At 33.7% G+C, this 17557-nt stretch overlaps 1 pseudogene; it reads left to right on the plus strand.

Annotated features, from left to right (window-relative positions):
* LOC127869918 (transmembrane protein 104-like) overlaps positions 1-15380 on the plus strand; it is a 34960-nt pseudogene extending 19580 nt beyond the window's left edge.
* The last annotated feature ends 2177 nt before the right edge of the window (positions 15381-17557 follow it).

Here is a 17557-nt window from a genome sequence, read left to right on the forward strand (position 1 = left end):
CTAATGATGTATGATGATATAGTGGCTATACGCTTGATCATGGTAAATATTGATATCGAACTTCAACTATTGTATATGTAATCTAGAAGGAAATTAATTGCGCATGCGTAACCTTTAAGAACTGCCAACCAAGTCTGCCAGAATTTTGACAATTGACCATCAAAAACTCTCTGTATTGCAAAACATAACTGCCAGATGTCATTTTGACCCAATTTAGGGCTGTTTGCAATTTGGCTGTTGCACTTGGGGTCATAAAGTGGGTGAATGCTGGAAAATGACACCGAAACCTGTTCCGGAGACATATATTAAGACTACTTAAACACTCGGTATTGTGTTTCGGTGACATTTTGACATGGATCGGTGTCTTTGCAGGTTAGTACGCCGTTATTTTTAATGAAATCTATTGTAAAATGATTTCTTTGATATCCTGGCACGCTTACTCTAATTGTATCTCACTTACATTTGTTGGCACCGTTATGGGTAAATGTGCACAAACAACTTTTTTGTTTTCTTAGATTACACGGAATTGAGCATCCGGGCCAGACTGACACTTTCCGGGGCCTGTCCGAGACGGAACTCGAGCCGAGGAATCATAGGTCCAGGTGTGACAGAAGACTTTAAGCTCATGTCTGACGATGCCTTTTATTTGAGTCAGGAAGTAAAGTGTGTTGTTTCTCCATGCAAGCAAGCCCTTTTGTTGGATTAAATGACAGAAATGCTGCTTGTACATGGATTTTGCCTAAAATGAGCACCAACAATAAAAACAGATTGTTAGAATCCTGTTCAAAACCTGCTATGATGCACACATATTGCAATTGATGATTGTTTTCACTTTCTAAGTCATATGATACATCTGCTTTGCCTATTAGAATCGAAAGTGATGCCTTGTATGGAGTCTAAGCGCTGCATGTATGATGTAAACAAGTTCGGCTTTTCTACCTTAATTATTGACGCGAAACGCTGTTACAAATGACGGTTTCAACGGCAACTTTTATGAATAAATCTGTGTGTCATTGTATGGAATCTGTGTGATCTTTCTCAAAACAGATTATACCTATGGGAAAACTGTCTTTTATTCATTCAAATTTGAAGGGGTTGGGTTCTCTTAAAGGTCACATATTAACCCCAAACCGGATCTCCTGTGTGCAGGGTTACATGCAGTCAACTTGATACTTAGCACACATTGATCAGTGCATGCTGCCTAGGATTTGTAAAATACAATGCAAATGGTATGTTTTGGTATCAACTTGAAGGTATATTTGTAAGCAATAAAAAAACCATTTTTGTGCTCTACGTTTTCTGTTGATGGTTCACGGCTTTAATAGTAGGTCATATTATTTGAGCACAAAATGGCCGCCTTCACAGCTGTCAAAACCGGTGTGCCTTTTCTAAGGTAAATATTTTGAGTTACAACGCAAACAATTTAATGACATGAATTTTTTCAAAAGATTAAGCATTTATGTTTCCAATGATTTATGATGATATAGTGGCTATACGCTTGATCATGGTAAAAATTGATATCGAACTTCAACTATTTTATATGTAATATAGAAGGAAATTAATTGCGCATGCGTAACCTTAATAATGTTTCACTGTAATACTCGTTTTGTCATAAATATTAGTCCTTTTGATTTATTTGTTTGTAAATTGTTGTTCTGAGTAAACAAATAATGACATATCACAATCACATGTTGCTGTTGGTAATTTCATATCAAACTGTTCTTACAATGATCGATTTTAAAAACCATAAAATGCCATATATGCAGATACAATGTACATAGCGAATTCTGAATATTGGGGACATTTGTTTGAAGAAATGTATCGGTTTATTTATTGTCCCAAAAAGTTCGTCACGCAAAGCATGTAAATGAATAATCAGAAAATTAAAATGCAATGCATAACTCGTAATTAGTTATCGTGTCACGGCGATTGTGAATTTAAGATGACAATGCTTATTTAAGTACATGTAGGCGTACACTTCTTAATTAGTTTCAATCCCCTATATTTAATAGTCATTATGTTGATGCAAATAATGTCTCTGTTTTATGACAAACGTAGAGTCTTCCAATCATTGATCACATAACCCTTCTATTTACACGATAAGTTGCCAAAGTATATCTTACTGCTTTAACCACATCTATTACGAGATAATACAACTTTACATTTATTTGTGTTCTCCATAATAGAAAAAGCTTAACATTCCACCTCTATGAACTGTTATTAAATCAGGTCTTTGCTAAATTAAAGTACATGAATAACGTGTTAAAATAATGCAATTCAGCCAAAGAAAGACTACATAAATGTTTTTAAATGATAAACATTGAGTCGTTTAAAAAACCGCAAATGGCACTCTCTGTAACGCAACGTGAATTTCGATTCAAACGATGAGCACTCCGATATTAAGAAGAGGTATGTGAGTTCTTCAGGAAATAAATTGCGCCAATTAATCTTAATCTAAAGCGTGCAGTCGATTTGTCTTGCATAACACATGCTAATCAGAATGTATTTTCTTCTTGTGGGATCTTAGGAACAACAGCTTTGCATCTCATTTCAAAGATAAGTTATGAGGCGCATCATCTATAACCTGTTGGGTTATTTTTTGGCTAATTTTACCGGAACCCAAACGATAGTAAAATTGAAACATTAATTTTTCTTTTTCTACTTTGATGAAAAGCGATGAACGCAATAATGCAGTTTTCTTATGTTTGTAGTTGCAGATGTCCAATATTGCGGAAGACAGTAGGTACAAGAATCGTGTTACGTTTGAAATATCCCCCTAAATGCATATTCATAAGGTTTGCATATCTATATACAAACGTCATCAATAAAATAACACAACGTCCAAAAACTACCCCGATTTGAACTTATGATATGTAAGTCTCAATAGGATTTTATTTTAAATATATAGTATAGTTAACAATCTTAAAATAATATTTGTAATTATAAACAAATGTCTGCCTAGCAAAGCGACAGCTCGCATGTTTTAACAATGCCTTTTAATACAGTATTGAAAAATATTAACGTAAACAGCATTACATACACGAGCCTTCATCGGTCAACACATTTAGCTCTGCTGATTTTCAGCATCAACTGTGCATGCTATTTTATTATTAATGTGTCTCTGATACTTTCATTGTACAATAAGCCGCAAATGTAACTTACAGCATAATAATGAAGAAACTGATGTGTCTCTAGAAAGCATTGTTGATATATTACGCCCGGTACGCCTTCTGTTTTAAAGGAATACATAAATTTTAGGACAATAGACATATAGTTTCCATTTGTATTTACACCAATTTTGCAAGTTCCCGATAAGAAATTCGATATGTCAGTCTCATCCATAAATATGACTGTTCTTATCAGTAGAATGACGAATCAAGTAATATATTGTTATGTGTTCGAGTTTCAGAAAGCCGCTAATCTTAAGTACAAACTTGCTTGAATGTTTTTGCCACATGAAAAGTATTAAAATACAAAACCATACACATGTTTAACTCTACACATGAACGTCTAACTTAATGTCTTTGATAAACGCATTTATTTACACTCGATGTATGAATGCAATTAAATGTCTATAACTAATGTTATTACCTTATTTTATTTAAAAATATTTAAGTGATGTTAATGCACAAATTGTTTAATCATATATGTTTGATTTTAAATATTCATATCTGTGTTATCACGTGTGTAATAATTGATTTAAAAAATAGCAAAATGTAAAATCTCTTTCAGATTAATCTTGCGATGATATAAGTCACGGGATTGTGTTATACGTCATATTGTTGGTATGGTCATTTAATTAAAGCTTTATGAAAAAACAAATATTTTTTATGCATCCGAATAATGGTCTATAAGGCATTACACAATTAGGAAATCAACAATAATTTAATTGAATTAATATTCTCCTTTATTGCTATTATTACTACAATGCTGAGTGGTAAATATTAATTACAAGTGCGTTTGCCATCATAAATGTAAAATTACTTGTGCAAATGACCCCAGTATTCATTCAGATTTTGACATCATTATTACTTCTTAGTCGCAATGTGCTGCCTCAAAGGAGTGTACTTAATGCATTTCATTTAATTTTTTGTTATTTATTTCAAATGTTGAAATATCGAAAAAGATGTTTAGCAGATAATGATAATTTCTGTAGTACAATAAGTACTTAACTATTAGAAATGCAGCGTTCTTTTTCAGGATCTTTATAAACATTCACTGACGAAGACCTATAACTTTGACAAGTTTTTAAGCATGATTATGCACCCTTTGATGCCTGGTAAACGTTAGGGTATAATGTGGATTTTGCATTCAAAGTTATTTAAAATCAACAATATTAAATGTTATTTTCAGGCAAGGTCACATTTCTTGGGTTCATTTTATACATTTAAGCATAATTTGTTTGATATACTTTATAACTGTACAATGTTATTTGTTAACATGAAATATGTTCTTGTGATCATTGTAAGATTTTTAAGCAAAACGTACCGTAAACAATCATAGGCGGAAGAAAAAAGTCAAGTTCATTGTATTTCTACTTCTATCAATTAACTTTGGTCGTTTATGACTCAAACAAATAAAAATTAACGAATTTATTAACCTGCATGTTAACTTGCTTACCCCAGTAGTATGGCTCGATTATTTCTGATACAACCAAAGAAGTTGTCTTGTGAGGATTGGGTTTTTACTCATATAAGAAGTGAAAATGGTTTGTTATAATACAGACAGTAAATGGTTTATGTGCATTAACAATTGAAGAAACTATACAGAAAACTAAAGCAATAATTTATAAAAAAAGTATTTGTAGTTATATGCAAATATGTGCAAATAAAAACATCAACAACACAAATGCCAATAAGTTATATCAAACTTACCGTTCAAAATATAAAAATGCTCTGTTGTATACATTTATGCTTTTCATAATAATAAATTAATTCCAGATTAATATTCCATTTATCCTAATAACATAATAACATTTTGGACCTAGTGTGTCCCCAATGCAGTTTATTTGGACAAAGTTGCACATTTAAAATCTAATTACTATTTGATATGTTTACTTTATTACATCAATCTGTTATCTTGTGGAAAAAAAGATAACTGTAATGTTTGTTTGAATACAAAAAACGTTATGTAGTTAAACATACACTTTTCTTCTAATTTATGTCATGAAGAAAGGCTTTCTTGAACGTAAGATTTGTGCCATATGTCCACCATTTTAAAGAACATACGTATCTATACGTGTCTATATACTGCATGATTAATTTTTGAGACCTGGTTGCAGAACATAAATTGCTGAGAAAGGTTTGTATGTAATTACATGACTGAGATATCAATGTTCTTTTACTTGGTGGATATACTGATCCACGCATTAAACATGAACATATTAGAAGATTGACGTACGCAAATTCCTCTTTATTCAAATTCAGAAATTCACAAATTCTGAAATTCGCAAAAATCGCACGTGTCCGCAAAAAGTCATATTTTTCTCAAAATCCATAAATACTCCATGCCAACACATATAACAGATATTACAGTATTCAAATTATGATCTTGATCTGGGTCGAGAAATCTGAAATCAAGAAGTCTGATACGTCCAAATATTGTCTGATTATGCAGTTTCCGAACGTTTGGATATGCTGTAACACACATTCTATGGACAGTCTTGAAAGATTCGGAGATTGTACGATATATGCTTGGTTATGAATTTCTTGAATTGATGTGGAAGGAGACCTTGAAAAAAATTGCAATGGCGATTTGAATAAATGTCCGTGTATAAGAAGTTTGTACTGATTGAAGAGCCTGTTTATTTGTTCAATGAATGCACAACGGAAATGTGAATAATTTAAAACTAATTTTTTATATCTTTGATATTATAAAATTAAAATTATAATTAAAATTGGTCTGAATTTATAAAACAAATTCTTTATTTTTTATAAAACGAAACTACAATTTTGATTGTTCGTTATAAAAATCGAAACACTTACATAATCATATAATCACAGACATTATTATTATCTTAGTAAAAAACATAATCATTATCTTATGACAAAATTATCAGTTTAAGAAGCATCAACAAGAACAGCATCAAAATATGTTGTCGGTATTATAAGTAGATAAAAGTGCGCTAATATGAAAAGCTATGCCAATTAATTACATGCTAAAATGAAGAATGTCAGAACAAATATCATTCAAAGGCTTCTTTGATGATACATCTTTTATAATCAAAATTTTATATTTCAGTGAATGTTGGCGCGTCAAATCCCTTTAAAATCACAGAAAGAACTGAACTGGTAAGCGAAAATAATTTTTTTCAATACAGCTACATGTATTCTATGAGGTGATTCAAGCAACTTTGGTATTGTTACGCATGGGGAATGTGCAATTTTAATTTAGCCGAGACTGATATATTTTCTGCTATGTCAATGGTTATAAATGAATTATGTTGTTGTTAATTTGCTGTGTCAAATTAAATCGGACACTACTCAGTGAAATTATTGCATAAACTATTTTAATAATTCAAGAGTTTATGTGTTGGATACGCTAGGATACTATATGGGGTTTTAAAATGCTATTGTAATAAAATGGACAAATAACATAATAAAACATGAACCGCTAGTTAACGCATTTACGGTACATGCTTAAGATGAGGTATATGAATTTTTATATCATGTACTGCATTTAGGCTTGTACAGTCTACGAGCTAGACATGAATTTAGTGAATGCTATTTTCAAAATAAATGTTTTGTTTGCCAGGGACAAACAAAAAGGGAATGTGTTTCAACAGAGTTGGGATCTTGTTTTTCAACATCTGTATTGCCATATATCTGTACGGTGATCTTGCAATCTACGGAGCAGCCGTGCCCAAGACGTTACGAGATATTTCATGGTACGTACAGGGCCAATGCCTTAACACTTTCTTGATTATGAGCAAAGAGAAAGTTGCTTCCAAATAGAACCATGTATAGCACGCAGTTTAGTTTACCTCAAAATTTCATTGTAACAGTTGGTGCGTGGTATACAAATTTTGCTCGCATGACTATCTTAACATATTGTTTGCATTAGAACTTTCCTTATTTACTAGAACATGCATTTCAAGAACTATTTTGCAATAAGTGCTACTGAGTGAAGGTTTATTCAGGCATTTTGTGTGTTGTCATAACTACATCTTATTGTATTCCATAAGATTGACTACGAAACAACAAAGTAAACATGTCTATCATGCACTTAGTATTTAACCCTTTGCATGCTGGGGTATTTGTCGTCTGCTAAATTGGAGTCTGCTGAATTTCTGAAATCATCATTTGCTTCACTTTTATTCAAAGACCACTATCAGAATAGCGAACAGTTTGGATCCTGATTAAACGCAACGTTTTGTCGCGTCTGATCTTGATCCAAACTGTTTGCAAAGGCCTATAAAATTCGGTTCCAGCGCTAAAAGGGTTGAGTAAGAGCAAACTTCTGTGAAAATATGGGTGAACATGCGCGTTCATTTTAGAAACTGCCAACACCTATCAAAGTATATATCTTGTTCATTGCTTGCGAGACAGTTAATTGTAAGGCATCAGCACAATTATTTATTTAATCACAAAATGTCGGATGCAGAATTACATTAATTATTAAGAATGGCTGAGAAAAACAAGAGAACTAATTCAAATATGTGTCTGTGAAACGTTTTCTTAAGGGTATAATACATTGCATGCCTGGAAAAATGTTCACTTTAAAATAGATTAGTAAGTAGTTTCCAAGGTCATGATCTGTTTTTGACTCATGTTGTAGTTGTGTCTAAGGTTCTGAACTAATAAATATTGCCAATGAAAGATATGTTGTAGTCTTATCCAAGGGTGTGAACTGATTAAAATTGACAGTTTAAAATATTTAATAGTCTTATCGAATAAAGTGAACTTATAACTCGTGCAATATTTATATACAAGTTTGGTGACTAATAACAATGAGCAGTTGAGTTTTTTTCATGTGCGTTGGGAATAAATGCCTTAACATCTATGAATATGCATATTTGCTATTGACACCGTAGTATCAAATTAGTGGTAATTTACATACTTTATGTAATAAACACAACGTTATAATCTTTCATTTTGCATAGAATCCAAATATGAATGCCCTTCAATAAAATCAAGTGATTTGTAAGATTCTTAACATTGAGTTTTATTGTTTGAATGCCTACATATACGTCTTAGGTCGTGAACATATCCAGATGGGCATTTTTTACATGTTATAGTTTTATCTTATGTTGTGAACTTCCACTAAGTTCAATCATGTCGCATATTGTCACAGTATATCGCTTCAACAAAAATGCTTTTATTTTATACTGAATGTTTAATCAAGAACAATTGAACAGGAATATCTACCAATAATAAGTTTTATTTGTGTTTTTTTTTTTAACTTCTGCTAGCGCAATATATTCCCTACAACCATGCCTTTTTAACAATATTAAACTCATAATGTCAAGGTCTATTTTCAAAGGATTATTTACAAAATGGGATTTTCTACTAACCATTGCATTATCTTCATTTAACCATTTTCCGGACGAATCGATATAATAATGACACCTAGTACTTTTCATTTTGCGTTCTTTCACTTTGAAAAATTGACACAGCTTCAGCGTTGTATATGTTTTGTCGTTAGGAAACGTAAGGCAGGCTTGTGATTAACACCGGAAGCCCTAGCAGAAGACAAATTGCGTAAAACAATATGGGCCCCTAGACAACGAAGTCACATTTGATAACAGGATCGATAAGCAATCACTTCATGAAACTTCACCAATATTATTAATCTTCAAGTATGTCTCTTGGACACTAATGTTTCAAATCTGCCCTTTTTGGCAAACGATAGTGTTGCGAGAAATCGCACCAAAATATCCAGGTGAAACTTACAAATGCTGGCTTATATGTTAAAAAGTTTAAATCACTCTAGCTGTTTTAATTTCTATATTAGTGCGATAACTTAATTAGAATCTGGCAGGAGCAGATTGCAAATGCCCATTCACAAAAATAACACTACAGCTATACTTGCTCGCAAATAGTTGTAACCACTTAATTTCGCCTCAAATGTTTTCGCCATTATTTTGTCTTTTTTTGGCCACAATTCAGACTCTATTTAGACGCAATTGTCGCCATTAAATAGCATAACTCTTAAAATATGATGTTTTGTTTCAGTACATACAAAGTGCCACCCATTAACAGCAGCGACTGCGGTAAAAGTACGGTCCTCGCTGACAGCGACCCTTGCTGGAACTCCTCCCATCTCACACGGATGGGCATGTACAAGGTATGTGTCGTCAGTACCGGTTATATGTGTGGTCAGTACCGTTATATGTGTGGGTAGTACCGGTTATATGTGTGGTCAGTACCGGTTATATGTGTGGTCAGTACCGGTTATATGTTTAGTCAGTGCCGGTTATATGTGTGGTCAGTACCAGTTCTATGTGTGGTCAGTACCCATTATATGGGATGTAGTGTACATGAATAAAAATAACTGCTAATAAGTGTAGGGTTAACTGGAAATTGTAAATGATTGCCGGATGTAGGGGAAACTGAAATTGAGTTCGGGATATATGGATACTGCAAATTGTTCACAAATGTTTGTTTTATATATGGGGAATTGTAAATGTGTTTTGGATGTCTGAGAAATTGTTTATGAGTATCATATGACTCGGAAATTGTAAAATGCTCTAAATCAACGACATTGATTGGCACGGGAGATTTTTTGGGGATATTCGTGTTTAAACGAATTATTTAATTTTATTAAAACATCGGGTAATACGGTACGCATACATGTACTTTCATTTTGCACGATCGCATTAAATATTCCCATTGTAAGAAGTATACAATAGTCTGCATAGTTAATGTTAGTTTTATCTGCTTCATGTCTGAAGCTATACAAATGTGGATTTGCTTGTTCTTATTTTTAGCTCATGTATTTTTTGAAAACAAAATTATGAGCTATTGTCATCACCTTGGCGTCGGCGTGACCGCGTCGGCGTCTGCGTCGGCGTCGGCGTCCGGTTAAGTTTTGTGTTTAGGTCCACTTTTCTCAGAAAGTATTAACGCTATTGCATTCAAACCAGGTAAACTTACTTACTATCATGAGGGTAATGGGCAGGCAAAGTTAGATAACTCTGACGTGCGTTTTGACAGAATTATGTGCCCTTTTTATACTTAGAAAATTGAAAATTTGGTTAAGTTTTGTGTTAAGGTCCATTTTATTCCTTAAGTATCGAAGCTATTGCTTTCATACTTGCAACACTTACTAACTATCATAAGGGGACTGCGCAAGCAAAGTAATGTAACTCTGACTGGCATTTTGACAATATTATGTGCCCTTTTTATACTTAGAAAATTGAAAATTTGGTTAAGTTTTATGTTTAGGTCCACTTTATTCCTAAAGTATCAAAGGTATTGCTTTCATACTTGTAACACTTACTAACTATCTTAAGGGGACTGTGCGGGCAAAGTAATGTAACTCTGACTCGTATTTTGACAGAATTATGGGCCCTTTATACTTAGAAATTAAAAATTGATTAAGTTTTGTGTTTTGGTCCACTTTACTTTTTAAGTATCATAGATATTGCTTTCATACTTGGAACACTCACAAACTATCATAAGGGGACAGTACAGGACAAGTTGCATAACTCTGGTTGTCATTTTGACGGAATTATGACCCTTTTTTGACTTTGAATATATGGTTAAATTTTGTGTTAAGATAAACTTTACTTCTAAAGTATCAAGGCTATTGCTTTCAAACTTCAAATACTTTCATGCTATCATGAGGGTACTGTACCTGGCAAGTTGACCTTTGAATGACCTTGACTATCAAGGTCAAATTATTAAATTTTGCTAAAATTGCAATAACTTTTTTAATTAATGATCAGATTTGATTGATACTTTGGCATAACAACTCTTACCTGACATACCACAATATTCTCCACCCAAACCATCCCCCACGCCCCCTCCATCCCAGAATCCCCCCCTCCAAAAAAATTTATTATTATTATTATTTTTTTAAAGATCATCTAATAAATGACTACACCCTCATACCCGCCCACCGCCACCCCCCTCCCCGCCCCCCTCCGATTTTTTTTTTGCATTTGTTTATCTTATTTTCGGAAGATAATGTAATAAATGACCACTCACGCACACTATACACCACTCTCCACCCCACCCCTCCCTCTTTTGTGATTGAAGTATTGAGATAGGTCCCTTCACCTTTAAAAGAAAAATAGATGAGCGGTCTGCATCCGCAAGGCGGTGCTCTTGTTAGTTTTGCATCTATTAACTACGTGGCAAATATAAAACTGCCATTTGCATCTCAGTTCAATGCTCAAGAGTGTGACATTTGCAGGATCGTGACTGCGAAATGTTAACATATGTCCAAATGATTTGCTAGTCCGTTATTATGTGACACTGTTAAGTTTTGCAGGATGGCGCTCCCTTAAGACAAATTAATTCTGATAAAAGCTCTCGTCTTGTTTAAGCACGGAATTGAATTATTGGAATGCCGTGGGGAATATTTACACCGAGTTATGATCAGTATTGAGTCATTGTAATTTGTAATATTTTTCCCGTTTTTAGCCGTTATTTAGTCATGTTTCCAATGGCAAGAAGTACATTTTCCCCAATACCAAACGATGGTTTTACTGCCAGTTTTTTTTATATGAATCAAATAGATGTGTTCATTTTAAAAACTTAGACATCGGTATTTGTAATATCATATACATGGTTTGTTTTTGCTAAGAAATACCCATAATATGCAAGTTTTATTAATAATTATACAAGTATTATTAATCAAACAATGGAGTTCTCCCAAAATTCAAAATAATTTGACGTTTATTTCCATTTTGACGGGGAAAGGTCATATGCATAAACGCCAGTTTCTAAAAATGGTCGAAAACGATTAGTTGAAAAGTTACAGTCGTGGACTCAATGCTAAAGACGAAGAAAATGCTTCAAGCACGCGTATATGAAACAAATAGTATTGGGGATCTCAAATCAAAATATACAATCGCGTGTTTCGTTTCGATCACAGACTTCATTTCTAACTCTAACAACGTTTCATTTTGTATTTGCTTATTTTTATTTTCAGACTTGTATTTGAGCTTGCCGTTTTTTATCGTTTTTTAAATTGTGTTAGAGTTAACGTGATAGGACTTTCTTATTTAAAATAAGAAACGCGCACATTATGTAGGCTGTATTTAGTGCATTTTAAACGTTAATGTCCGTTTAACTTGCATGTGAAGAGCCTTTGTCTGAGGACTTGATGGAAACAACATTCAGTGTTAGATGTAGAGACACATTTCATTATAACATGCTAACAATAGAAATGTGTTGGGTATTCACATGTGGATGTTTGATGTTTTATGAACAAGCAGTTTCATTCGCCGTTTCAAAGATCCTTAAAACGCTTTTGAGTGTGGATTGAACCGAATTGTAAGGTCGCCAGGCGAAAAGTTCACTTACTTCACTATCATGGCAACCATAGTGTGTGTGTGATTGGAAAGGCCTCCAATGTCTTTCCTATCGTTGTCTGCCAACTATGAATCGACGCAAGCTGTAATTGTACTTGAAGGTTCTCCAGAGAGCTATCCGTGTTTTAACGCTTAATAAATATATTTGTTGTTTATCTGGCTATGAATTTAATAGTTTTCTGATATGTATACAGTTGCAGCAGACACATTATGATAAAAATTGCATTTCGTTTGGAACGGATTTGTGTAGCCTTGGGATGAGCAAGATAAACGATATAATTGTAAGCCAAATATCATATTGGGGATTTGATTATGATTTCCCCGCAAGACCGCAACGAAGTTAACTGGATTCAAGCTGGACGATTGTGCGTCCGTCGGCATTAGAAACGTTCTTTTTCGACGAAGTACTGACACATTATTCAACGTGAATTTTGAAATTTGCATATTCTTTTCCATCTGTTATGAATTTTTGCATGTGCATTTTTGTATTATCATTTGTTAAAATGGCTGACGTTAAGCCCCTTTTTTCTCAAACATAATTATTTTAATTTGCTACATATTACGGCCTACGGTTTCGAGAGGGATTAAAACACTTTTACGTTACAAAATACATGGTTACCCATCGCTCAGTTTTAAAGAATATGTAGATGTCCACAAATTAATATAAACTCCCGAATATATATATGGTTATCAAACTTGCTATACATGCATGAAGACCAAGGTAATTGTTTGTGATGTTTGCAACCGATGAACGAACAAAGGTAAACTTGCTCACAGCTGTTCTACATGCGATGTCTAGCTTTTAACTGGTCTCCTCTATAATTCAGTGCATGTCATATTTGTGTCCATATGAGGGAACGGTTTCACCACAAAGTTTTATTTACTCACACCCATTACCTTACACATAACAGAGAATACCACGGAATCATTAAACCAATTTTGTATTTAAGAATCTGTTTTGTATTTTAGTTTCAGTTTTTTTCCTGTGCAGATACTGTCATAAAAGTTGTACACGCTTTATTTTTTTTTACTACTACCTTTTTTCAGATGGAATTAAGTAAAAAGTAAAACAAATAATGGCTGTCACATCCTCAATATCTACAATAATATCATATTGACAATTTCTGCAATCTATCTTCCACTCGGACTACTTGCTACTTGCTGTAAAATGGTAATACATGAACTAAAGTAATATTTCATAATTTTTAATATCTATGTTTTCCCATGTTCCACATTGCGATACAACATATTAATCTTACTTAAAGGCAAGTCCTAGACGGATATATTCCTCAATTTGGTCTTACACTACATAAGATCTCCCTGTATATTTGTACAGACAAGAATCTGTATGTTTTCGTCAAAGGATTCTTATATAATGCTGCCTTAAAAAATACGCCAATATCCTTTCTCTTCTAACGATCCTTTCTTTAATAAAACCGTGTACCCCTTTTATTTCTACATTTTCGCAAGTAGGATAGGTACTGCCATTTATTGTTAACAGAGTTTAAGAGTGTTTGTTTGTATGTTTGTTTTTAGGCCTTTTTTCCCCACGTCCGGACGTATGGCCTCCACTTCTGTTTTTCATCTGATCTTGCCTTGAATATTGTACTTTGAATTATTCCACAAAAAACATAAAGTATAACGACTGTCATATTTTGTTTCTTAAGCGAATCTTGTAATCTTTTTATGTCAATATAGGCCGGTTTCTTCGTTCTACTGGGCGGATTCACGTTCTGCACTGTACAGAAGACCAAATACCTTCAGTACTTGACCTCGCTGTCACGTTGGATTGGTGAGTGAACATCTCTAGAGATATTGGAAAGCAGTCTTCTGATAATGTCGCGAATGTAAACTTAGTTAAAAGTATACCGTTAAAGAGTTATACAAACGGATTGATAGCTTTTTATACACTAAGTCGTCAGTTCAAAACTTAATGAGTGAGTGTCATAATGTTAAATTATGGTTGAATACAGCTGATAACAAAATGTTAGCTATCAATATGTAAAGGCTGAGTATTAACTAACATTGAATTTTGTAAAATTTGATTTTCTCACATAAAATGAATATTCATTATATCAGAAAACAAAACCCAATACAAACATAAAGACAACAACAAAGCAACAACAACACTACACTAGCAGTAGATTATAATACAGTTTCGTGTTTGATTATCACAGACAGCAAATACTATTGTATATATTTTCAGCGTTTTGTTGTATATATTTTCAGCATTTGGAATGATGATAGTGCTTGCCGTGACACGCATCTCCAAGAAGCAAGGTCAAGGTCACCAATCCGTGGCGAGCATTGGCGGTGTACCCAATCTGTTCGGCGTCTGCGTGTACGCGTTCATGTCATCACTCGCTGCCGTCGCTCATTACCCCAATTAGAAACAAGTTCAAGCTGTACAATTTGCTGGCAGCGGACTATTTGTTGATCCTCCTATTTTATGTTCTTTTCTCGATTACGGGTATTAACGCATTCCAGGAGATAGATGACCTTTACACGCTGAACCTCTTTCAGCCGGATGCGTGCGACGAATCGAAATCCATTACCCGCGTGAAATTCATACAATACTTTCTCGCCTTATTTCCCGTATCCACGCTTAGCACAAACTTTCCTATCATCTCCATTACATAACGGAGCAATCTGAAGTGATATGTTACACTGAAAAAAGGCCGTACACTTTCATCGTGGACCGAATAGTCTTTCCCTTGGTTGCGCTCATTCCTACGTTTGGAATAGCTCTTGCGACCTAGTCTGAATTACCGGCTCCTATGCAGGAGCTGGTATCCAGTATATAATTCCGGCTTTGCTGGTGTTTTACGACAGACGTCAGACGGCACCTTCGATGGCCGATGACAACGTGCACCGATGTCCGTTCCGCGGCTATTTGTGAATCATTTGTGCATGCGTTTGGGCTGTCCTGTGTATGATGTTTGTCACCGTGAACCACATTATTAGTAGAAAATGATTTGTGTGATAGAAAAATACTCGAAAGACTTATCAAAATTTGTATTGCATTTTAAAGAATTTCATTGTAAAATATTGCTTTGGTTTCATAAACAAATTAGAAGTTTGCTTTATCTGACTTTTCAAGGGTAAAATGAACGCGAACTAGAAGCATTGCATGTTAGTTTTACGTGCAATTTTATTACGTTTACAAAAATATGTCTCTATTTTAGTTGTATTTTTTTATTTTATTTTATATTTTATTTCAATTCATTTAAACTGTTTTAAATCATTTTAAGACGACAATTTATTGAGATTTGATGTATAGTTGTTGTAAAGATTATGTAAGATTTCTCTCAATACATTTTTGCCGTTGTATATAGTCAGACACATGTTGTACAACAATATGTACGGCCTATTTCAATATTGCCAATCCGTTACAATATATTTGTAAGAACAAACAATTTACTATAAATGGCATTAGTTTCTATTTCAAAATTTACGTTTTCTCTCCTATTTATACATGTTTTACGCCGAATGATCGTGAAATCTCTTAATTCTGTGACTATGCGTGATGGACGTGTATCCAAGCAATTATTTTATCATTAAATTGCACCATGATTGTAAATGATGAATGTTTAAACCATTAACAGTTGTATCACTTTTAAGTTCTAGTTTTAAAATTAATCGGTTTAAAATCATAAAACCAGGATTGCTCCGTTTGAATACTGCACACCGGAGTACGATACTATACAAACTTGAATGGTGTCCTAAGACCACGGGATATTTCTCTGGACACAGAAGCGCGTGTTTTATGCCACATCTCATTTGAACAACGAAAAGAGCCTGAACGCATCAGTCTTTTGTAACGTTTGCGATAAATAAAGTATATTTCATTTTTATGACATGTAATCTCATAGATTGTGCAAACTTCATGTCGTATTAAAGCAATTGTTCTTCCAATGCTCTACAAACAAATAGAACTGAAAGTCACATGAACAATTTCTATCGCTATGATCATATACCGACTATTAAAAAACTCCAAGTGTACACTTTTACTTTGACATTGAAGCGAGGGTCACGTCGTCGTGATGTGATGCCAAAATATTTCGAAATAATTTCATAAACATCAAGCCATTGACCATAAACGACAATGTACTTTCAATATTAACATAAAATAAATATGCAAAAACTCTATAACCTTGACATTTACGTCACGTCAAACATTTAGAAAACCCCACAGTAAATTATATAATGCGTATATTCATGAATACAGTCTATGACATCCTATCTTCGGTTAAAACAACGTTTAGAATAGTACACGTTATTAAAGTACATATACTATCTAAACACGGACATATGAATAGATTTCGGAAGTAAGGCGTTAGTTAATGAAACCGTTACGCACCAATTAAGCACTCGTGGGTCGAATATGCAATTATTATTTCCTGGCCCGTGTGCCAATTGATTATAAAATGTGAGGCGGATTAAGAACATATCACAATAATTAATGATTGTACTGGAATAAAAATATCGCTTGCATTTTTTTACATTGATGAATGACTGGTTTGATCAAAGACATCGCACAGAAATTTTCTAATAGGGGCTGACAAAAGCAATGTACTGCAACAACTAGTAAATATAATTACGAATTACTAATTATGAATTATTTGAAACACTTCAAATGGCGGAAAGCGTAGCGTATAAATACTAAACGATATATTGCATCGATCCATGAATTAAAAACACAATAAAACATTTTTTTTCCAAAAGAACGCCCGCCCAGCATTTAAACGCCGTGTTTTGGAAGCCCTATTCGTTTAGCGCATTCTCTTTGGCACATGTTTTGTTCATCGCACGATTCTTACTCCTCCAGTCATATACCTGCCCAATATACAGGTAAATATTACACTTTAGGGCTATACAAGGTGGCTGCTTGCACGGCAATCTTAATATGAATTGGTTTTATTTATATCATTAGTCGCTAACGTTGACCTAACTGTCATGTTTAGCTTGTTGAGCTTAGTTGGAGTCGACGAACAACCGTGTAACGGTTCTCCGAATGATGTCTTTTTTGTCTGGTAAGTAGTCTTTGCATACTGTTTCAAATTGGTTTATGATGAT

Source organism: Dreissena polymorpha, chromosome 2 (assembly GCF_020536995.1).
Source record: "Dreissena polymorpha isolate Duluth1 chromosome 2, UMN_Dpol_1.0, whole genome shotgun sequence".
In the NCBI taxonomy this organism is placed as follows: domain Eukaryota; kingdom Metazoa; phylum Mollusca; class Bivalvia; order Myida; family Dreissenidae; genus Dreissena; species Dreissena polymorpha.